The 22,461-nt window shown below is 35.2% G+C and overlaps 1 protein-coding gene across 3 annotated transcripts in view; it reads left to right on the top strand.

Annotated features, from left to right (window-relative positions):
- LOC148223899 (uncharacterized) overlaps nucleotides 1-22,461 on the top strand; it is a 166,198-nt gene that overhangs the window by 116,488 nt on the left and 27,249 nt on the right. For all 3 annotated transcript variants that reach the window (XR_015803056.1, XR_015803055.1, XM_088163250.1), the window contains one exon: nucleotides 14,774-14,891. The gene's annotated coding sequence lies outside the window, so the exon portion shown is untranslated. The remainder of the gene's footprint in view (nucleotides 1-14,773; nucleotides 14,892-22,461) is intronic.

Below are 22,461 nucleotides of genomic sequence, written 5' to 3'. Positions count from 1 at the left end.
CAAACAGTATCACATTACACTCCAAATAGAATTAAAAGATGTAAATATATGTTTGTATTTGTGCACAGCTGTCCAGTTACATATACTGTTACAAAAACTCTTCAACATATTTATGATATAAATTACTATTAGGTCATTTTTATGCATATCATTTTAACAAGTTTTTGACTTTTGACTCATCTGGACTAAAACATTAATTTATTACAAATTACATTGTATTGACCAATATTCTTTAATTTAGGCAGTTCTCTGGAAAATAATTAATTAATTAACCAGACTGTTTTATTTATTCCTCTCAGCTTTACGTAGAGGATTTAATCTCAACCCTTACTCAGCAAAACACAAATTATTTCATAAGTGTGTAGAGTACGTGTCTACTCATCCCCATTAAGCAGAAAACAGTAATTCTCAACCTATTCACCCCAGCCATTAATCATGTGTATGCAGAAAGTGAATTAGTAAAAGACTTTTGCAGATCTGCTCTTAAAATTGATTTTTTTTCTTTATTTTGAGAGCAGAGGAGGTGAAGTTTATATTATTTTCATATTTGTGGACAGTTTTCTTAGTATCTACTTCCTCATGTCTTGAAATTAGGCATCCTCACAGCTATTTTTGTCTCTCAAATTTTCTTCTGTTGTCTTCTAGTGGAACCAAATGAAGAAAATTACAAAAATGAAGAATTTTTAGGTTCCCTAAAACCAAAAAAAGGAAAATATTGAGAGGAGCTAGCTTGAACTAAAACTATTCAAATTTTTCTTAGTTAGGTGGAGGATAAAACCTTTGTTTAGTATAGAACAGAGTGTTTTGTTTATTGTGTCACTTGAATTTTTAAAATTGCTTCAAGATTGTTAGATTTACTTTAAAATTAATTTACCATTTTAAAGTAGGGTTTTAAAAAATTATTCTAAGAAATATTTAGTAGTTCCCAAGTAAAATATTTTAATTACATGGCATTCTTCATTTATCAGTTTGGTATTTTTTCAGGTCATGTGATGCATCATGTTTGATTGTAATTAGAAAAAAAAAAAAATAAACAGAACCAAACCCTCATAAATCTTAAGCTTCCAGTGAATATACTGTCCTCTTGGCTTTGCTTCTGAGGCTTATTGCTGAAGAGGGCAGAAGTTTTAAGTGGGATATTATATTTTAAAAACAATTTCTGACTCTTTTCCATGTCAGACTACCTCGAAATAGTAAAAATATGGTGCTGGTACTGGTGAACGTAATTTGTCCCTGAATTTTTCTGAAGATGAGAAATTAATTACTGTCCTCTAGAATTGGGCAAAAAAAAGAACTGTAAGAAGAAAGGTTTCTGAGGCTGTTCTCAATGACAATAACATTTATGTGGAAGCCTACACAGGCCAGCTCCAAGACAAATCCACAACTGGCCAAGACCAAGCCCATCAGCGACAGTGGTAGTGCCTCTGGAGCAACAAATTTAAGAAGGGTGAAAGTTACTGTGCAGGAGCAGCCAGAAAAGAGAGGAGTAAGAGTATGTAAGAAGAACAACTGTGTGAACACCAAGGCCAGTGCAGAAGAAGGGGAAGAAGGTGCTCCATGTGCCAAAGCAGATTCCCCAGAGCTATGGTGAAGACCATGTTGAAGCAGGTGTTCCCCTGAAACGTGTAGAGTTCCATGGAGGAGTAGAGATCCACCTACAGACCGTGGGGGACCCCACATCAGAGCAGGGAGATGCCTGAAGAAGGCTTGGGAAGTCTGCAATGAAATAGATTTCTGGCAGAACCTGTGGCCCCTGTGGAGAGAAGAGCCCATGGTGGAGAATGGGCATCTGACCCCACAGGGAACCCATGCCAGAGCAGCCTGCTCCTGAAGGACTGCACTCTGGGAAAGGCACTCAGGCTGAAGCCATTCATGAAGAACTGTAGCCCATGGGAAGGACTCATGTTGGAGAAGTTCATGGAGACTCTCCCCTGTGAGAGAGATGTCATGCTGGAACAGGGAAAGAGTGTGAGTAGTCCTCCCCATTAGGAGGAAGGAGAGTCAAGAACAATGTGATGAAATGGATGCAGCCCCATTCCCTGTTCCCTTGCACTACTGGAAGAAGGAGATAGAGTGAAGTTAAGCCTGAAAAGAAGCGGGGTCAAAGGTGTTTTATTTCTCCTTATCTTACTATGATTTAATTTATAATATATTTAATTAATTTCCCTAAGTTGCATCTGTTTTGCCTATGATGGGAAATGGTGAGTAATTTCCCCTTGCAGTTATCTGGACCCATGGGCTTTTCATTATATTTCTACTTCCCTGTCCTGCTGAGGACAAGAGTGACAGAGCAGCTTTGGTGGGCACCTGGCATCCAGCCATGCTCAGCCTACCACAGAAACATGGAAAAACTGACAGCATGGTAGTGATTTACAGCTGGACTTCTTGATCTTAAAGATATTTTCCAACCTACATGATTCTATGGTTCTGTGGTTGAGAACTGACAGAGAACAGGTTGAAGTCAGACACTGACAAAAAGAGATGAGTGAAATTGAATAGTCATTGGTTTTCTTTTGCCTCAGTACTTTGTGTATTGTGTATAGAGAAACTGACATAACCAGAAATTTCTGTACATAGGTGTCACAACTTAAAGAACACCCAAAGGAAAAAGCTCTGCCTCCATTTTTATTGAGATATGGCTAACACTGACTCAAATAGAACTGGCTTTGCCCCACACATTATTTTTTTTTTCAAATTTTATTATCCAGTGCATTAATATAAATTGCATTCAATAAATATGTTTTATTGAAGAAAAGAAACAAGCTAGTAGATATTCTACCAAAATTTGTTTATTGTCAAATAAAATAGATGTGCTTGAACAAAGGTTATAAAATAAGCTGAAACACAGGGGGAATTTACATTAAATTTCAAAATAAACTTATTAATACTCATGGATGTATTTAATGATGGTTTTTCAGAAGACAACCAGAAGCATAACGGAGAAGAGTAGAGAGAAGTAGAGAGAAGAGAGAACTTCTTTCTCTGTAGAGAGAAGTTAAATCTGAAGGCAAATATGTCATACACTCTTTAGACATGTCAGAGTCCAGTGTTCTCATGGTGTGTTGACAAGTGTTTTCTTTGTGACCATATTAGCCTCCTAAATTAATAGAATGTGATAGGTTCTTTGTTTTGTTTTGTTTTTCAATGGAGTTATCTTCAAGCAAGTTACCTTTGACCTTTACCTGAAAATCATGGGATGAAAATTCTGAGCTGCTAAGAATATTTCAAAGTATTAAAACTACATATATAAATGAAAAAATTGTGGAGATCTAAACAACCAGCCATTTTGTTTAAGAACATTGTCATGATAAAGTGATTTTACTGTCTTGGGATATTGGGATGTAAATAAGAACAAGCTTGTCCTAATTGAAGAATAATGCTATTTTGCTTGCATAATTCTTATCCTGAAGGAGTAGGAAGCAGTAATATTATGGAAAGTTGTAGAACGAGCTGAGAACCAAAAGAGCCCACTCTAAATGGAAAATAATTCCTTTAAAAATAATTTTAATATAAAATATTAATACTATTTAATAGAATAAAAATAATATAATAGAAACAGTGTTTAAACTTAATACATAAATGTTAAATTTATAAAACATCAGAGAAATATAATAATTTCCAAAGAATTACTGATTTAAATTAATAAAATTTCTCAGGTGACTGTGGTCTTTCCCAACCTGTTACTTTGTGATGAAATTAATGTCTCATTGCTAATGCAGGTAGAAACTTCATAAACACACTAAAGAAAAGAATTTCCAGGATAAAGATTCTTTTTATTGTATAACCACTAAAACCAAACTCTGTGGGACGTGAAGATATTTGCTTCCTTGTGTTGACTTTAGGCAGATATGATTTCACCTCTGATATAACCTTTATAATCTGTGGTTGTTTGAAACAGCTTGGTCTGTGGTTGTTGTAAATTGGCTAGGGAAAAACTGAGGTTTTCTAGTCTTTTGTATGATTTAATTTCGCAGAAAAATAAAATTATTTGGGTTGGAAGGGACTTTAAAGATTATTCTGTTCCAAACCCCTGTGTTGGACAGGGACACCCCTCACTACACCAGGCTGCTCCCAGCCCTATTGAACCTGGCCTTGCATATCCAGGAATGAGGCATCCACAGCCTCTCTGAGCAGCCTGTTCCAGCTTCTTCAGTAAAATAATTTCTTCCTAATATCTCACCTAAATCTACTCTCTTTCAATTTAAAGCCATCACCCCTTGTCCTGTCATTCCATGCTCTTTTAAGATGTCCCTGCCCAGATTTCTTCTGGGCCCCCTCTAGGTGATGGAAGGTTGAAATAAGGTGACTCTGGAGCCTTCTCTTCTCCAGGTTGAACAGCCCCAACTCTCTCAGTCTGTCTTCATAGGGGAGGTACTCCAGCCCTCTGATCATCTTCATGGCCCCCTGGGCTGCTTCAGTGGGCCTGTGTCCTTTTCATGTTGGGGACCCCAGAGATGGATGCAGCTCTCAAGGTGGGGTCTCACAAGAACAGAGTAGAGAGGGACAATCACCTCCCTCAACCTGCTGGTCATGCTTCTCTTGATGCAGACACCTGCTGTTTTTCTGGGCTGCAAACACACATTCCTGGGCCATGTTTAGCTTCTCATCAGCCAGCACCCCCAAGTCCTTCTCCTCGCATCTACTCTGAATCCACTCTCCACCCAGACTGAACTTTTCAGGGCTGGGGATTGCCCTGACCCATGTGCAAGATCTTGCACTTAGCCTTTGTTTCTTCTTCCTTTGATATCTTTCATGGTCTAATTAAGATTACAAACCTTCTTTCATACAGACTTATATGAAATATCTAGAAAAGTCTGAAAGTGTTAATACATACTCTCTAACATTCTCTTTATGTGTGTTTTCATAATTTTTTGCATTTGAAGGAGTCTGTATTTCTACAGTATTTAAGATATGTAAGAACATTTGGAGTTCCTTGATACCAATAAAGGTCTTTTGAACCCATTCTTGAAAAAAACTGTTGTACTACAGAGAGAATTACCACTGTAATTCTATGTTTTCTGTTACAGAGTTGCTTACACACAACCTGTCTCATGGTCACAAAAAAGGCCTGAATGATTTATTTGGTATTGATAATGTGTTGTACAAGTGCCTGGGTTAACTTGGAAGAAAAATCTCTGATACTGTAACTTTGCTTTAGCTAAGCTGCACAAGTTGCTCCAATGGATATAAAGGGAGTAATGGTAGAGAGCCTCTGAGCTACTAGTCCAGATCTCATGATGAGTAAAAAATGTGTCCTGATCCTGATGTGGAAAATATAGTCTAGTATCTTAAAACGTGGAAGGGAAGGGTCCCTGAAATTTCCAACTTAGGAAGCACTCTGTATGAAGCGTGGTTAGGATATAGGCAATTCTTATCACTGGAAAATGAAACACTTTTCATCAATGTATTATTTTTTCTATAATACATCTCTAATTAGCAGACATGAACAGTATTTTGGTTATCAGTATTCTGTTATCAGTAATGGAAATTTCAAACAGACTTATCTATACATTGCATAAAAATATATCTGAAAACAGATGCAGTTTATAAATCTGCAGGTTAGGATTTATGATTAAAATGCCGTGCCTACAAAAAAAGCCCCCACATTTCTTGGGAGTGCTCATTTAAGAAAGATAATCAAAGATGATTGTGGTCATTCTTGCATGATTAAACCTGGACCATTTAATCAGGTATTTTTAATAAAGAGAAGACCACTGAATAGAAAAAAAAGACATAGGTGCAATCCAGACATATCTAGAAATACCTTTACCTCTCAAAATGAAAAAGGACCAGAGGCATGAGACATAACACAGCAGATCCAGGCTATAGCTCACTCATAGGAATATACAGAACCTAAAGAAATAACTGAGAGGCAAGTCAAGAATTTCCAAGTGGTGTTTTTACTGATTGCAATATCTTCAATAGCATTTTCTATTCAAATGCTAATTGTGAACACTAGTTATATGTTCATAATACATTTCTGAAGAGAGCAAATGCCATTTATCATGCTGGGGCTCAGTTATCACAAGGGACACAGATTCTAAAACTCATTTTGAAAAGTCAGGTGCCCTAGTACATCTCATTTAGTTATTCCTATTTTAAAAATGTAATCTTAAGGTCATCTCATGTTTGCAAAATGATGCACATGAAAAGTGTCAAGCTCAGTCAATAGTGGGAACTAAGGCTCCAGCAACAAATCTCAATCCTATTTTGCATGTATTGTCACTGTTATCATCTCATCATTGTACATCACTTTCTTTGGGACATAAGAGTTTATTGGAATTTTAGATTAATTTCTGTACTGTGGCAAATGACTCTTGCTGATTTTTGATTTTTTCTTTTTTGTTTCCCCCCACAACTTAAGAAAACTACAGAAAAATATTTCAAAATATATAACTGAGTATGTCTATATAGTCTATATAGTTTCTATTCTGGTGATGGTATGATATTAGAAAAGGTTCAAAGGGTCCATTTGAAGTGATCATAAAACAAGAGGAGGCTGTGGCTTTTTGCAGAGTTGTACATTAATGGCTCTGCTGTCAAATTCAAAGTGGCCACTGAGCTGTAGCTGTTACAACATTGCACAGAAGTACAAGGATACACAAGTTAGTTGCATTACATTTTAAAGCCTGCTTTACAAAATATTAACTTTCCAAGACAGTAAGTTTTGACAGTTGCATGGTATCACTTACCTTAACAATGTGTTTTAAACATGGCCATCCTCATTTAATTTGGTGATTTTTATTTAAATTTTATCAAATTAAAAATAAACTGATGCTTGTCACTATCAAGTTCAAAATGAGGAAATAACTGCAATTCATGTTTTAAAAGATAAAAAAAGTATATATAATCAACATCTTCTAAAACTAAATCTATTAGGACTACAGACTTCAGTAATATTTCCTTATTTTTTAATGTAAAACAAGTGAAATCAATACAAATTTTTCACTATTTCACTGGGAGGATGATCATGCCTTGAGTGAAACAGTGTATTAAATGCTTTATTATAACTAAAACGTCAAAGTAATTTCAAGTATCTTGGCAAAAATTCCTTTTCACTTCACAGACTCAGTTTACAATGAATGAACTGTTTGATTATGGAATAGAGTGTCACTTCCTTATGCCCTATGCAATTGCACTCTGTTCTTTAAGACTGGCTTGCTTAGGCTTATGGAACCCTTAGTGGAAATGTTTTAAGGTGCAGTCTAAATGCTTAAAAATATCTAAATGAGTGTAGACTAACCTAAGTTCCATATTTAGGCATTTAGGAAGGTTAAGGTATATAGATCTTGTTAAAACGCCACTAAAGAACCTATTTTTCAGAACTTCTTGAACTTGAACAGTCTAAAACGAATGATTGTCTGCAATATTAACTGCTGACCTAAGTCTGGATGCCTATGCATTTTTGGAAACACATCTAAACTTAGGAAAAATTATCTGATGTTGTGATATACATGGAAAATATCTTGCATCGATATACTTGAATTGCACTATACTTCTTTTAATCTGTGAAAATTGTTTAGCAACTCCAAATATTTTTGTTCAATGAAGTGCTAAACATAAAACATAAAATTCTAGTTGAAACATTTTCACAAAAGCAAGGAAGCTTATTTCACAACATTAAAGTAGATTATTTCTTTTTTTCCCCACTGTAGAGGAATATCCCTGTCATCAGGTTACAGATAGATTATTTTTCCCCCAGTCTGAATACAGATCATTTAAAAACCTAAATTTAGAGATGTTCCTATATCAGAAACCACCTGAACAAGGGCTTCACCTTGTCAACATCAGTGGAGACTCCAGGTCACTCAGTTTTCTCTTGAAAGTAGGGCCAAACAGCATGGTGATTAAACAGCTATTTTAACAAGGAGTTAAAAAAAAAAAAAAAAAAAAAAAAAAAAAAAAAAAAAAAGCAAGCTATCTCCTTATTTTTTACTCCAAAGTAATAATTTGTGCTAAGGAAGTGAAGGAAGTGGAATAACTAGATTTAGTCATTTTCGCCAAGACCACTTCCCCTTTGCTGTATGATACTTGACAAATGAAACATAATGGAATTTTACTAGGGGTGCAATGAAAAGAGAGGTCAACCTCTATTTTTCCTTTACAAAGTGTGGGATTGCTGTAGTCAGGTATGGACAAATTATAGGTTCAAATAAAACAAATTTACAGGTTATAGGGGATGAAAAAGGGAGCACGGTATTTACATATTTGCTTCTAGGTCTTTCAGTGCACTTTGCAAATTCACCAACTAAAAGTCTTAAATTATATATGCAAAAGAGGTGAAATTCAGCTGCTTTCATTCACAAAAGAGTACTGTAATTATTAGTCTAGGACATTAATGATTCTTCACTTGAGTGGTCTAAAATTAAGAACACATTTTTCCTCCTGTCAGTTCTAGAGCTTCATTTATTTTAAGATTATGGAACCAACAGGCAGTGAGAAATCAAGCATGTTACACACTCCAAGTAGACCGCAGCATATCAAAACTACACAGATTTTGTAAAGCAAAACAAAACATAAAATGTATCTGCATAGAATATGTGTATCATCATAGACATAGTTGAAAACTTCGTCCTGTATTTTACTGTTCATTATCAATGAAATGATTAATGGAATAAAGAATAAGTGACTGTTAAGAGAAAATCATCACAACTTATATGTATTTCAATAGCGTCAATATCACATTCCTCCTCATCAATAAATTGTTTCTGAGAAATAAGTGGAAATTCTAAGAAAAGTGGGATGAATCCAAGCATGAAACTTTTGTATTGAAAACCATTTTCTACTGAAGTCCATTACACTACCCAGTAGATTCTGTTGGGAAACTGTAAGAATTTGAGTTTTGGGTTTTTTTCCTAAATGAGATTAAATTACAATGGCTGAGACAGCTAAAACAGTTGAAGAAAACCTTTTGTAGCAGCTATAGTAGACCACATGAGCAATAAATTTGTTGGGACTCCTAGTTTCAACTTCTATTATTATAAATAATTTTCTTTCTGGTCCAAGTATGAATAAAGCTTGATTAATTAATCTAAACAAATTATTTATGTGTTAAGGAAGAAAAAGTGAGGAAAGTCTGGGGGAAAAAAATCAAAGAGTGGGAAAAAATGTACTGAGTATTTATATAAAAAATGGTTGTGTTCTACCATGCTGTTTACATAAATATATATTAAACCATTCTGCTAAATCTTACAAGAATTTTTATTAGACATTTCTAGCTCAGGAGAGTTTTCTTCAGGCCCCAAGTCCTAATTTAGAGAAAAGTCGAGGATCGCATGCTCGATTGATCAAGATAATTTGTACACACCTAAGATTTCATCGCTATTTCTGCCATCTAGAAGAAGAAGATCTTTCCAAAATTTAAATTTTCCATATTTTGAAAATGAAAGGGTTCTTCTTTACTACAGAACACTTACTGTTGAGGACCTAAATTGAGGACCTCTCATTTCTGAAGTACAACTTTAAGAATAAGAGGTCCCTGAGTCAGCTTTGTCTTTTGTTGCTCAGTTCCATCATTGTGCCTGATCAAAGTACCTGGCTTACACCTCTGTTTCTCTGTGAGCAGATCATTCTTGTTAGAGTCTTTGAAATCGCCTTGACTACTAACTTCAAAGTTAGAAATAATGTAATTTTCCTGGTGTCTTGAATATTTTTATTTAAAAGCCTTGGAAAATAACAGGATTGGGAAACTGTAGAACAGATATATATAAACGAAGTGTGGGTCATTTTGCTAAATTATTTAGACCAGCTGGAGGTGTTTTTGAAGCAAAAATACAATTATTAACTGACTTGTGTTTAGCATTCCCTTCAGTCTCTACACAAACATTTATGGTGTCAAAAAAAAAATATGGTGTTTGAGAACCCAGTAAATTTTCATTTATTGTAAATCTTGATTCTCAGTATGCCCATGTCAACCTCGAGAAGCTGACAGCTTCTGCCTCACTGTAGGGTTCTCCCCTTAATAGGTTGCTGTTTTTTCATCTTACTTCTTTTGACTAGAACATAAAATCCTCATTGCCAAGAATTGAAGTGTAGAATCTTCCCAGCCTCAAATTTCACTATTTTTTCTTGAGTGAATTTTTCTCACCAAGAGTTTTTTTCCCTCCTTTTTTCTGCTAAGCTTCTCTATCCTTAGAAAAAAACCTCTGTTGCTATACATTCAGGCAAAGCAATGCATCACATATAATTTTGAGATGTGTAACCAGCACGGTAATACTTAAGGCAAAATGAATATATCTATCCTACACAAAAATGTGAAGAATACACCTTATTATCTAACAAAGACCTCTAAACAGTCTAGCTTGAAAAAGAAATTCAACATATTCCACAGTGTTTATTTTCCCTATTATAAATGGCATTTCAATGAAGTTAAGTATTCCTTGAAATAGGATCATAGTCTATAACGATGTGTTTATATTTTTTCTCATATTTTCTCACAGAAGTTTTAATTTTAGAATTTGTAAAAGCTTTTTATTTAAAATATTTAAATTCCACAATACCAATCTATGTGCATACAAATATAATCATGCTGTTATAAAATTGTAGTAAACATCTCAATTTATTAATGAATAAATTAGCAACTTCCTCTTTTAATTAGAGAAAAAAAATTGGAATTGCAATTATGACATTTTCTAAAAAGTGAAGACTTTGATACATGAGTATGTTTAGCCTTCAGTACTGTCAGTAACCAAGTGAGACCAGTGGGAACCACTTTTGCATTCCCTAAAAAACGTTTGCACCGAAGTACAGCACTATGAGACCTACAGTTCGCCCAAATAGCTATTTGAAGTAGTTGAAACAATTTCTGAAACTAACAAGCTTTTCTTCTGAAATATGAATAATAAATCTGAGAAACAACTTTTTTGCAAATAATTTCCTCAAACCAAATCTTATTTAAGGGTAGTTATCCCACCACTGAAAAATTAAAAATACGGGAACAGGAAAGGAAGGCCTTGTTCTGCTCTCCTCTTTGAATAAAACCTTATCCTGAATTATGAGTTTCATAAAATTGAATCTGTAGAGTACTACAATACAATATTATCACCATTAAAAATTTTCCATAATGACTAAGCACTAAATACAGGCAGCCATAGAGATTCACCTGAAGATTTTGTACAGGAAAAATATCAATTAATCCAAAATTAAATTTTTTTATCCTAACAGAAATATCTTGATTCAGCTGTTGTTAGGTGAATTTTGATATAATGTGTTCTGGAAGACATACTTGATTTTCATTGTCAGTAGTTTATATTTCACCTATTTCTATTTGAAGTGATGTGCTATAACAGCTGCCCAGTGCACAAGGCAGACACCCAGGAGGATGGCTGTACCTAAGTGGGTTATTAGCACAGGACTGCATTTGTAAATGTGCTGCAGCACACTGTTCTCAGTTATAGTCAGGTTAAGTGCCTTAATGTCAGCTTTACAGTGGACAGATATTATGTCTTCTCTGACACAAAGTTTGAGGGATAAGAAGAGTTGGTAAGAAATCCAAGAAAAGGTAGGCTGATACAAGAGTAGCCTGTCAACATCTTGTTAATAACCTGTACAAGAAAATATATTTTAGTCCAGATTAGCGTTTCAGATCATGATGGTTTTTGATGTTAATTTTTGAGCTTAAAACTCACATAAGTATTTGTTTATTTGTTTTTAGGATCAGCTCTGCAAATATATTTTAATCTCTTAAGGAGGAGAAAATTTTGGAGGGAGGGGAAGCAAATGGTCCAGGCATCAGATAATTTTTTCACCCAGAGATTAAAGATCAAGATCAACTCACCATGGTTCCTTTTGGTGAACAGTATAGGGCCTGAGGAATTCAAAACAAGGAGAGGTAATGGGCAAAATATGGACTGAATGGAGCTAGAGAATGAGGAGTGAAATGATCATGCAAATTTCAGTTACGTTGTGGTGATGGTACAAGGGACGGAATGAGTGTCTGCTTTTGTCAGAGTTGTGATGATATTAATTTGATTTTGCTGTGGGGAAATTTTTTTTTATAATGCGACTGAAGTTTGTGAAATTTGAGAAGATTGTGTAACAAATGTGTATTTTAACGATAATTTAATTCACAGAGGAGAGTATGGAATTTTTTGGGCTTCCATTTCAGGGTTTTAGACATGAGGTACTGTAAGGGTGGCTTTTCTGAGAACTGCCAGAAGCTTCCCTCACATCCAACAGAGCAAATGCCAACCTGCTCCAGGATGGACCTGTTTCTGGCCAAGGTCAAGCCCATGAGTGGGGACAGCACTGCATCTGGGATAATATAGTTAAGGAGGGGAAAAAGATCTCTTGCACAAATGTAACCTGGAGAGAAAAGTGAGAATACGTGAGAAACAGCTCTGTAGACACCAAGGTGAGTTAAGAGGGATGAGGATGCTTCAAGTATCAGAGGCTCCCCTGAAGCACATGGAAATTCACAGTGTAGCAGATATCCACCAGCAATTTGTGGAGGAATACTGGTATCATACTGGTATGGATGGATGCCCAAAAGAGACTGTGACCCCATGGAAGGTCACACTGGAGCAAGCTCCTCAAAGGACCTGTGGCCATGTGGAGAGAGAAGCCCTTGCTTGCAGGTTTTATGGCAGGATGTGTGACCCCATGGGGGCACACTGAAGCAGTTTATTCCTGAAGAACTGCACCCCTTGGAAGTGACCCATACTGGATCTGGGTTTGAAATAGAACTTCCAAAATATTATCCTGATACACAGATTCCAAATTAAAATCCAGATATCATCAGCCTGTTAAATATGTTTGGATTTTCTAGAAGAACCTTTCTAGTTTCATCCATTCTAGATAGCCCTTTGCTTGTCTCTAAAGGACTGTTCAGGCATAAATTAAAGTGCTGAAGCTATGAAATGCAACAGCTTATATGAGGAAAGTATGGATTACTGCTTTGTTCCTGCAAAGAGCTGACAGTTCACTGCAGATGGCTGTGAAACCTCTATTTTGAGATGTATTTTAAAAATTCAGCTGCAGCTCCAGATTGGTTCATTGGCAGATTGCTCAATCAGGAACAAATGAATCAAGTCTATGTTTGAAGTAACAGTCAATACATAAAAACAGAATTCCTAAATCCTCAAATATCTAATAATTGTTTTGCTCTATTTCATCATCTCTTAAACCAATTGACCAATATACATGTTATAAAAGGTCTCACCTGAACAGTTTTCTGTTCCTGTTGACAGCAACCATAAAACAAATTGTGTTTTAGTATAAACTGGAAAGTTACAAGTTTAGAAATACTTTTCTTTCACAGACTTAAGAGAGCTTCCTATACTTATTTTCATACAGAGTACAAAGCAATATGCACATGTACAGGATGTAAAAACAGGTTTAGGCGGGCATTAAAGATTCCTCAGAGCATTCGCCCACTCTCATCTGCATCATCACGATACTTGTACCAGAAAGATACCCCAACACACACCAGAAATCTTGATTGCTTGCATCTTGCTGTGTTGCACTTTTGACAGATATCAGTCTAAAGTCCTTCCTGAGAACAGAGACTCCCAACTAAAAAAATTCACCTCCCTGCCAGCTTTCTTAACTCTGATTACTGTCGCTGTCTCCAGTATTAAGCTCCATGTTTGCTGTTATCCCAAACAGTCTCAAAATTATTTCATAAAAACACCTGAACTTTGTATTTTCACAAAAAAAATTAGTTCAATCAATCCTTCCTATAAAATGCAGGTAAGAGCTCTTTAATTAATGCTTTTACTTTGTGACCAGTCTAAGAGGTCATGTAGGAATATAATGGAAAGAGATATAAATCCATCTGTGCTTTTATAGCCTCTCTGGGTCCAACTTTAAAGAGGCGTGATTTTCTTCCTTTTTTCTCCCTCTTGTGAAAGTTTCCTACTGCCCATCCTGCTCTGCTTTAAATAGTATCTTAAAAAGAAAACACACAATAAATCCAGTGTGAACCTTGTGCTCTACTGATCCATAATTTCAGCAATATTGTCATATACTATTGCTGTTAACTCTGTATGTATACTGTTTTCAAATAGAAATTTCATATGCTAACTACAATATTGTAGCTGGTTATATTATTTTAACTATGGACATAAACTGATGGAAAATAATCTGATGTGAAATAAATTTAAAGACTTGCCTTGCTGAAAAGGTAGAAATTAATTAGGAACTTTAAAGCAGTAATTTTTTTAATTGTCTGGGTGATGGGGTTTTTTTGGTTACTTTTGCTGAAATGCATGTCTAGTCATGTAATTACTTGAGAACCTGGAGTGAACTGAAGACAAGTGTTCAGAATTGATATATCTCTTGCAAACTCTGCTCCTGGGCAGAACAAATTCACTGGAGATGAGAAACCCCAGAGTTGATCATTGAGGCCAATTAAATGAATCACTGTAGAAGAGCAGAAGAAAATTCATGAGTGACATCTAATCTATTCTAATTTAATTGAACAAAAACTTAATGTGGGTAGTTTCAATGTCTGTAGTGTATTGTGCAATGCATCACACTTTTAGAAAAACATTTTCTGAGACCTGCAGTCAGTTTAATGTTTTGTAAAAGATGTATAATATATTGTTCTCCATTAGAAATATTGTTAGAGAAGCCCCGTGGAGATAAATGTCATTGTGTCATCTTTGTATTCTGTACAGGGAGACAAAGGCTCCCTCTGACCTGCAGGCACAAATTGTAATTTTTATGAAGAGCGTTTTTTTCCCCACAGATAAACGTGTTAGCTTTTGTCAGTTTGAGAGGCTATGTCACAGACAGGGAGAAAAAATTGTTTATATTTTAATTCCTTCCACAGAAATATCTTGCAGCAAGCCAGATCTTGGAAAAAAAGGAAAAGGCAACAATGAAAGATGGAGATGCAGAATGGACAGAATGAATATCTATACAGATCTTCTACCTTGTTATAAGCCAAAGTACGATTTGGTTTGTATATATCGGCTTTGTTAAAAGAGACATAAGGTACTACTTATGCTGACATGCCAGTTGCTTGACCTAGATAGCAGGTAAGAGCAGAAAAAGAACATTTTTGTCAAATGATTCTTTACTTTTGCCTTCATTATTGGAAATGGCTAAGTAGTCTTTCACTTTTTCAACTGTCTCACAGTACCTTAAAAAAGACAGTACGTGTTAAGTTTTAGAGGACAAGAAATATAATGCAGCTAGGATGGACTCAATAAGGTTCTGCTATCTCTTATGCTGCCCCTTGTTCAGTGTAATGCTATGTTTTCTTGTTTGTTCAATCTGCCCCTTTTATATTATGGTTAAACATACCATAATACTGATTGACAAGGAATCTATAATTAATGTGTCTTGCGTGAATGTCTCTCCTGAGGTCTCAGTCATTTCTCCTTTATGAATCTTTACAAACCACTTAAGATATCTGCGTTAATATCTTTTGAAACTCACAGAATCATAGAATGATTTGGATTTGTAAGGATCCTAGAGATCATTGAGTATCAACCCCCCTTCCATGGGCAGAGACACCTTCCACTAAAGCAAGCTGCTCTGAGCCCCATCCAGCCTGGCCTTGAACACTTCCATGGAGGGGCATCCACAGCTTCTCTGGGTGACTGTAGTAAACCTGGACAGTGAGGAGTTGATCTGTCACTCTGCCTCTAACAACGAGGGCCATTCCAGTGGGTAAGTTAGAACAGGATGTGGCTGGAAAAGGGGGGTAAGGCAACATTCTTCTGAGGCAAACGTCTCTGTTCTGGTCAATGGAGACTGCATAACACAGAACAGTAGAAGTGCAGGAATGGGATCAAAACCCATAGAGGGGGAACAAGACCAACAAGAGACTCTCAAATCCTCCCAACAAATTCTGCCCCCAATCCCCCCTATTTCCAGATAGGTTCAGAATAATGGACTGCACATTCCAACTCATTTCCACAAACAGTGAGAAACCTAAGCCTAGGGTGAGGTAAACTTACCTATAAAAAGGTACCCCACAAAGCCCAGGTGGTCTGGACCCAGGTCTGGTGATCATCTCTTACTTTCAATCTGTCATTCTTCTCTCTTTCCTTTCATACTTTTATTTCTCTTATTATTAGAAAGGAGGGGCAAAAATATAATTTCCATTAGAGGTGTGTATTTTGCTAATAAAACTTATTGAGCTTTTTCTTTTTTCTTGGAACATTTTGGCTTTTGCAATTCTTTTTTAATCATTTTCAACTTTAATGTAACACACTGGTTCCAGGATTACAGACTGTACATAGTGTTCTTGTATGCTTTGTGGATAAATATTTTCCTGTTTGCTCTTCTTTTGAAATGCAGTGTAGCTGAAATCATCCTTATAAGAAGGGATTTCCCTTATAGGAAATCCTTATAGGAAGGTTTTATGGGATTTCTGAGAGTTTTGGGATTTTGTTTCTGGGCAAAATAACCATAATAAATAAAAGATAGATATTTAATGTGTTACCTCAACATGTTTAAAATACCTTTTATTTTTTTTTTTTACAAAAAACTTTTCTGTGTTGTTGCTGTTATTATTAGTACCTCCGTAGTGAAAAAATATTTTTTCATCATAAAAGGTTTTTACCCTAATATATATTAATTGAATTTTTAAAATACATTTTCCTAAACGGATCGGTGCCATTGTGCTAATATAAAATGGAGTGAATAGACACTGGCTGTATTTCCATAAATTTTAAATTAAGTCTAATTGTTCCATTGGGAAAAAACATAAAAAGAAAAATGGTATACATCAAATTGAAATTAAAATATCTCAAATAAAAATGGGATATATAGTATAAAATAGTTATTTTCATCAATTGACATTTTGGCTCACTGGGCTTATTAGATTTAATATACGGACCTACTTAGGCTATTGGAATAGACTTTTATTATTTAACTCTATGTACAATAGAAAATGCATGATTAGTGAGGAAGTCCACATCATTGATTAGATTGGCCATCCTGTGATTCAGCTAATCCAGGTTCAGATTTTTTGCTGTGTGATGGGTTTTAAGAGCAATAGCTCTCTGAAAATACAGATAGAAGATGAATACAATTTCAAAAGTACCAGAACATTTAAGTACTGTTTAAATCAATAAATAGTAGTAGTGAGATCCAAAAATGCACTTAGGTATCTGAAGTGCAAGATAGGCACCTGAGACCCAGAGGGTTATTCAGATGCATTTAGGTACTAAGAGTCAGAAGGTATTTTAAGATTGCACTTGTTTTATTGCAGTGAAGGCCCAGGAGATACTGCTGTTACTTTGGCAGAAGCATTGAAGGGTGCTTTCATTTCCAATTTTAAAGACTAGGCTGTTTTTCAGGTGGGGTAAGTGTCTTATGGGGAGAAACAGGACAACAACTATCTATGAAATTTAATATGAAATTTAACATTTTGTCTATCTTTTTAGACATGCCTTCTAATCTTGAAATATTTTCTGCTTTTATCCAAGGTTCCATACAAACTCTGGATTAGTGTACAGATCACAGTGCTGCCTTGTACTCCCTGGCACAGTAATCTGGTAGCTAGAATATGTTCCTGCAGACTAACAAGGCCCAATTTAAAAGGAAGGCCAGAGCTGCTGACTCCTGTGGCCATAGAAAAAGTGAACTTTCCTCCTCTCCTGTTTCCTGTCTTCTTAAAACAAATAAATAAATAAACAAACAAACTCAAACAGTAGTTCACTTGCCTCTAACCAAATATGCACTTCAAGCTTATGCACTCTCAGTTTATTGTACTTGCCTTAGCTCCTGCTAACTTTCAAAACTTTGCCAGACAAGACATTGTGCTCTTACGTTTTTACATTTTTTGCATACCTAAATATTTCTAAGAGATTTACATTTTCTGTATGTGAGCTTTTCTATTTGTTTAATATAACAATATTTCCCAACCTTTTCTGGGTATTTCTAAGTTTGTAATATTGATGATTGCAAGGGAATTACTTTTTTCTATAACAAGAAATATATAAATACCACATATACAATTCCTAGCATCACATTTCAAGAGAAAACAAGCTCATTCCAGAAAACTGCAGAGCTGATAATCTGAGTCCTCACAACTATAACTACTGAACTGAGCAATATTTTATCATTTTGTCATGAAACTTTCTGGACCATGTCTATGCTTGAGCTCACTATGTCCTTTCACTAATTATAGGCAGATATACAGTTCTTGGACTAGAGAGAGTATTTTTTCAAAGTGCAGTCAAGGTCAAAATGAGCAAATTGAAACAGAAGCATGTTTCTAACAAATATCTCCTTCTGAAATAAATAAAGCAAGCTTGGTCCTTCAGCATGGAAGAACAAACTGGCAAAACTTCAGCTTTTATAAGGACAGAAAAAATCAGTCACACGAAAATTGTCCTCTAAATTTATAAGAAAGGACTATAGAAAATCAAAATATTAACTATTTGAATTTGGAGAGATAAATGTGATATTAATGCTAAAAACCTGGAAAGAATTAAATCTTTAGGTCATTCTACACTGTTCTTACTTATCCTTCTTTCTCTATAAACTAACTATTGGCCACTGTCAAAAGTGTACTATGAATTTTTAGATTGACTTAATACTGAGAAAATACTTTTATAATATCAAAAGATTTATTTTCAGGCTTAAGATCAAATTGAGTCTCAGCTCCAAAAAAGTCTGTTTTCACTAGAACTTTTTGATGGTTTATGTAATATGCCAGTAGTGGTATATAGAATTGGGTGGATCTTCAGATACTGACTTCTCTATTACACCAAATCACATTGGGGCAGTTAATTTTAAGGGATTTTTTTGGTTAAGAAGTCTATATTCCTTTGAAGTATTTCTTGATTTCCATCTTTTAGAGGGACATACATTTTTCTGGTTAAGAAACTAAATGACAGTTCTTAACCAAAAAATGTAGATCCTTCTAAAAGGTTAAGATCAGGAAGAAGAAATCAATAAATACTTCAAAGTAATACAGACTTCTAGACTGCAAAGAACTAAGAAAAATAAGCAAGTAGACATGTCCAGATGTGACACCTGGGGACAAGGTATAGTGGGGGTCTCGGTAGAGCAAGGTTGGCAGCTGGACCCAATGATCATAAGCTTCATTTCTAAATGAAATTATTCTAGGATTGTTTCTGTGATTCTATGATTCTGTGATGCCATGATGCTATGATTCTATGCTGTGAGTTGCTAACCCTCCTTGAATCAAATCAGTAAAAGACTAGTTTATGGCCCCTGTATTTTAACAAAACCAAGAGAATAAAATACATTAAGCTAAATTTCTCTGAGCAAACCATGATTTAATTTGTTGAAAATAATTAAATTCTGGATATAATATTTTGATGCTAATAAAAGGGGAAAAAAAACAGATTTACTAAAAAACTTTTTTTGAAAATTATTCTCTGTTTTTTCAAATTTACATTTTAAGGGGAATGCAGATAGCTTAAAACATCTTACTTAGTTTAGGGCAGTGCTTTCCATTGCAAAGTGCATGTGCATGTGTGTGTGTTTTAAACAAATTCTTGTTTGGTGATTTTGAAATTCTTGGCATTATGATTTTAGACGGTTATTTAAGGATTAAATGGCAAAAATTAAAGAGATAAAAACATTTTGACATCTGTTTTATCTGAGTTGGGGGAAAAACATAAAGCAACCTAAGAAACAATGCTTATTATGTGAAATGTGTTTAAAAGAACTATATTTATCAGAGAAATATCTACATGTCCTAGCAAACACTCAGTTCTCAAAAATAAACCCAAGATTACCCAGACAAGATCACATAAATATGTAAATCTGAATAACCAATATCACAAATATTTGTTTAAAAACTCTGGAGAAAAAATAGAAAAGCCCCAAATATGCTTAGCAAAAGGTCATAATTTTGCATTATGTAGAAATGTAGTCACTTTGAAAGAGAATGAAGAACTGATCTAAAATACAAGCAGATTATTGATTTTTCAGTGACAAAACAATCTTTCTCATCACAGCAAATTTTCTATGGAGGTAGATAATATGCATCAGATAATAATGAAAAAAACCCCCAAGCATGGCATGGGCAAGCTTGAGATTTGCTGATTTTTCATAAGCCTTCCTGTATTGTGAGACATAAATTGACACTAAAACTCAAGTCAATACTGCATGAAAAAATGCCATGAACATTTCAAATGCATCTCTTCCTACAGGGTATGGTATAGCCATTAAAGCATCTTAGAGCTGATTCATAGTCAGCATATATCAGTTTCCTTCCTACAGTATGGGCATCCAGCTCACTAATTTTCAACTAAAGTTTTAAGCAAAAGAATAGCTTCCTCTAGCCTTAATTGACTCAAAAGGTTATGGTTATACAGTGTCTGGATCTTTAATACATGCTTCTCATGGATAAACATCAATAATGAGCTTAACTCGCTAAGTATTTTGCTAAAAGTCGGTTGTATATATATATATAAGAAATGTGATACGTTGAGTTTGGATTTTCACTTCAGAGTCAAGAGTCATAGTGCAAGTAAAGAACACCATAAAAACTGCTAAAGCATTTAGCAGGGGAATGTTGAATGAAAACAGGTTTTGCAGATGGCATTTCATTCAGGCAGAATATTTTCTTTCTGGAACTAAACGTCATAGTATCTCATTTCAGTGATATTGAGATGTCTCATCTTTAAATTCGCAGTTGTGGATTCCACTTTTTCTGTCAAGGGGTGGTGAAAAGTAAACCCCTGTGGCTTAGGAATACTTCACACATTTCATGGTCTATCATTACTTCCTATTTCTTTTTTATACATCAATATTTGTGTGAAAGAAATAAACTTAAGCACTAATAGATTTAAGCTTACTCTATCTCACAGGATAGCTGTAGGTTTTCCACTGTTTTGAAAAGTATTAGGACCATATATTAATAAGAAATTGCTTCATCTATCTACAGTAATATTCAGTGTATTTCTGGACTGTTATATAAGTAACGCTAATTTTCTCCAAACTGCAAGCCTTTTAATTTTAAGTAGTATGTTCATCGGTTTGTGTCCACAATGCTAAGTTTTCCAGTCTAGGAATATGTGCTGGTTTCGGCTGGGATAGACTAGTTTTTTGCTCAACACCTAATATGAAGAAGTGGTTGAGTTTGTGCTGAGACACTATTGATAACTCAGGGATGTTTCAGTCATTGCCATTCGGTGCTTGCAGTGTTTTGGCCTTTTCTGCCTCTCACCCTCCCCAGTTAGGGGGTACAAGGGGTTGGGAGGGGACACAGCTGGGACAGCTGATCCCAAGTGACACAAAGCAGAGCCCATCCTCTGTGGTTCAAGCAATTGTTTTCATTCGCATTACTTATCTTTCTTGGTTTTATTTCTCTCCCTTTTTTACTCTCCTTCTCATTAAAAGGTTTTATTTTCTTGCAATTATTAAATTGTTCTTATCTTGACCCATGAGTTTTCTCACTTTTACTCTTGCATTTCACTTCCCCTCTCGTGCTGGATTTTGGGAGTGAGCAGCTGTGTGAGTCTTCATTGTCATATGGGGTTAAACCATGACACAAAGAAACCAAACATTATGCAGCTTACCGATTTCATCACATAAACTCTCCTCCTCTCCAACCCCTCCAAAAAAAAAGCCCTAAACAAGATGAAGGAAATAAGAAAAATGCAAATACTTTTTGCATTTAGTGAGCAAAAGGATTCTGCTTCTAGTGAGCATCACTCAAACAAAATCATCATAAATTCTTGAATAACTTAGGGAAATTTTTGGATAATATTGTAAAAAATCTGCTAAGCAATATAGAGAACAATGAATTAATTAGACATTGATAGAACCTTTTGGATAGTGCTCAACATACCACTCTTAAAGAGCACCAGCATTATCAGTATACTGTAGTTTATTACAGAATTTTCCATTACCCTTACTAGGTGGTTGCTACCAGAAGTACTGGATCCTTAGTGAAGCAGCTTTCAAGCAAAAAAACCCAAACAAACAAACAAACAAACAAACAAAAAAAAACAAACAAAAAAAACCAAAACCAAAAAAACCACCACACCCCAAAAACACTGTACCAGGTTTTGGCGTTTTTTTAATAAAACTGCAAATTTTCTTATATGAAATCACTAGGGTTCACACAAAATAATGGAATAATCTCATTATGCAACTTCTAGGAGTTTTATTATTTTAAGCTGTGTCCCGTCCCGTCCCGTCCCGCCCCCCCCCCCCCCCCCCCCCCCACCAAAACAAATACATTGATCTCAATTTTTTATTCTATGTGTTTGGTATATTTACAAAATGTCCTATTTTTTGCTGACACTTCATGTGATTACTGAAGAAAGGAATAATTCACCTCTTCTAAAAGAGTTAAATCAATTTCTGAATACCTGCAGGTAGATTATATGAGTGGTTGCTTGTGCTAATCTTGCCTTTCTCAATGCCATAGCTGCTGGCCTAGCAGCGAGTTTCCTGTGCATCCATGGCTGTGAGGCAATAACCCTCTTGCCTACAGTGCTTGTTCTTATAACCTAATTTTTCTATATGTTTTGTTTGATCTCTTTTCTTAATTCATTTGTTTTGATAGTGCTTCTT

Source organism: Sturnus vulgaris, chromosome 4, assembly GCF_052056855.1.
Source record: "Sturnus vulgaris isolate bStuVul1 chromosome 4, bStuVul1.hap1, whole genome shotgun sequence".
NCBI lineage: Eukaryota > Metazoa > Chordata > Aves > Passeriformes > Sturnidae > Sturnus > Sturnus vulgaris.
This window is presented reverse-complemented; position numbering and strand designations above follow the sequence as displayed.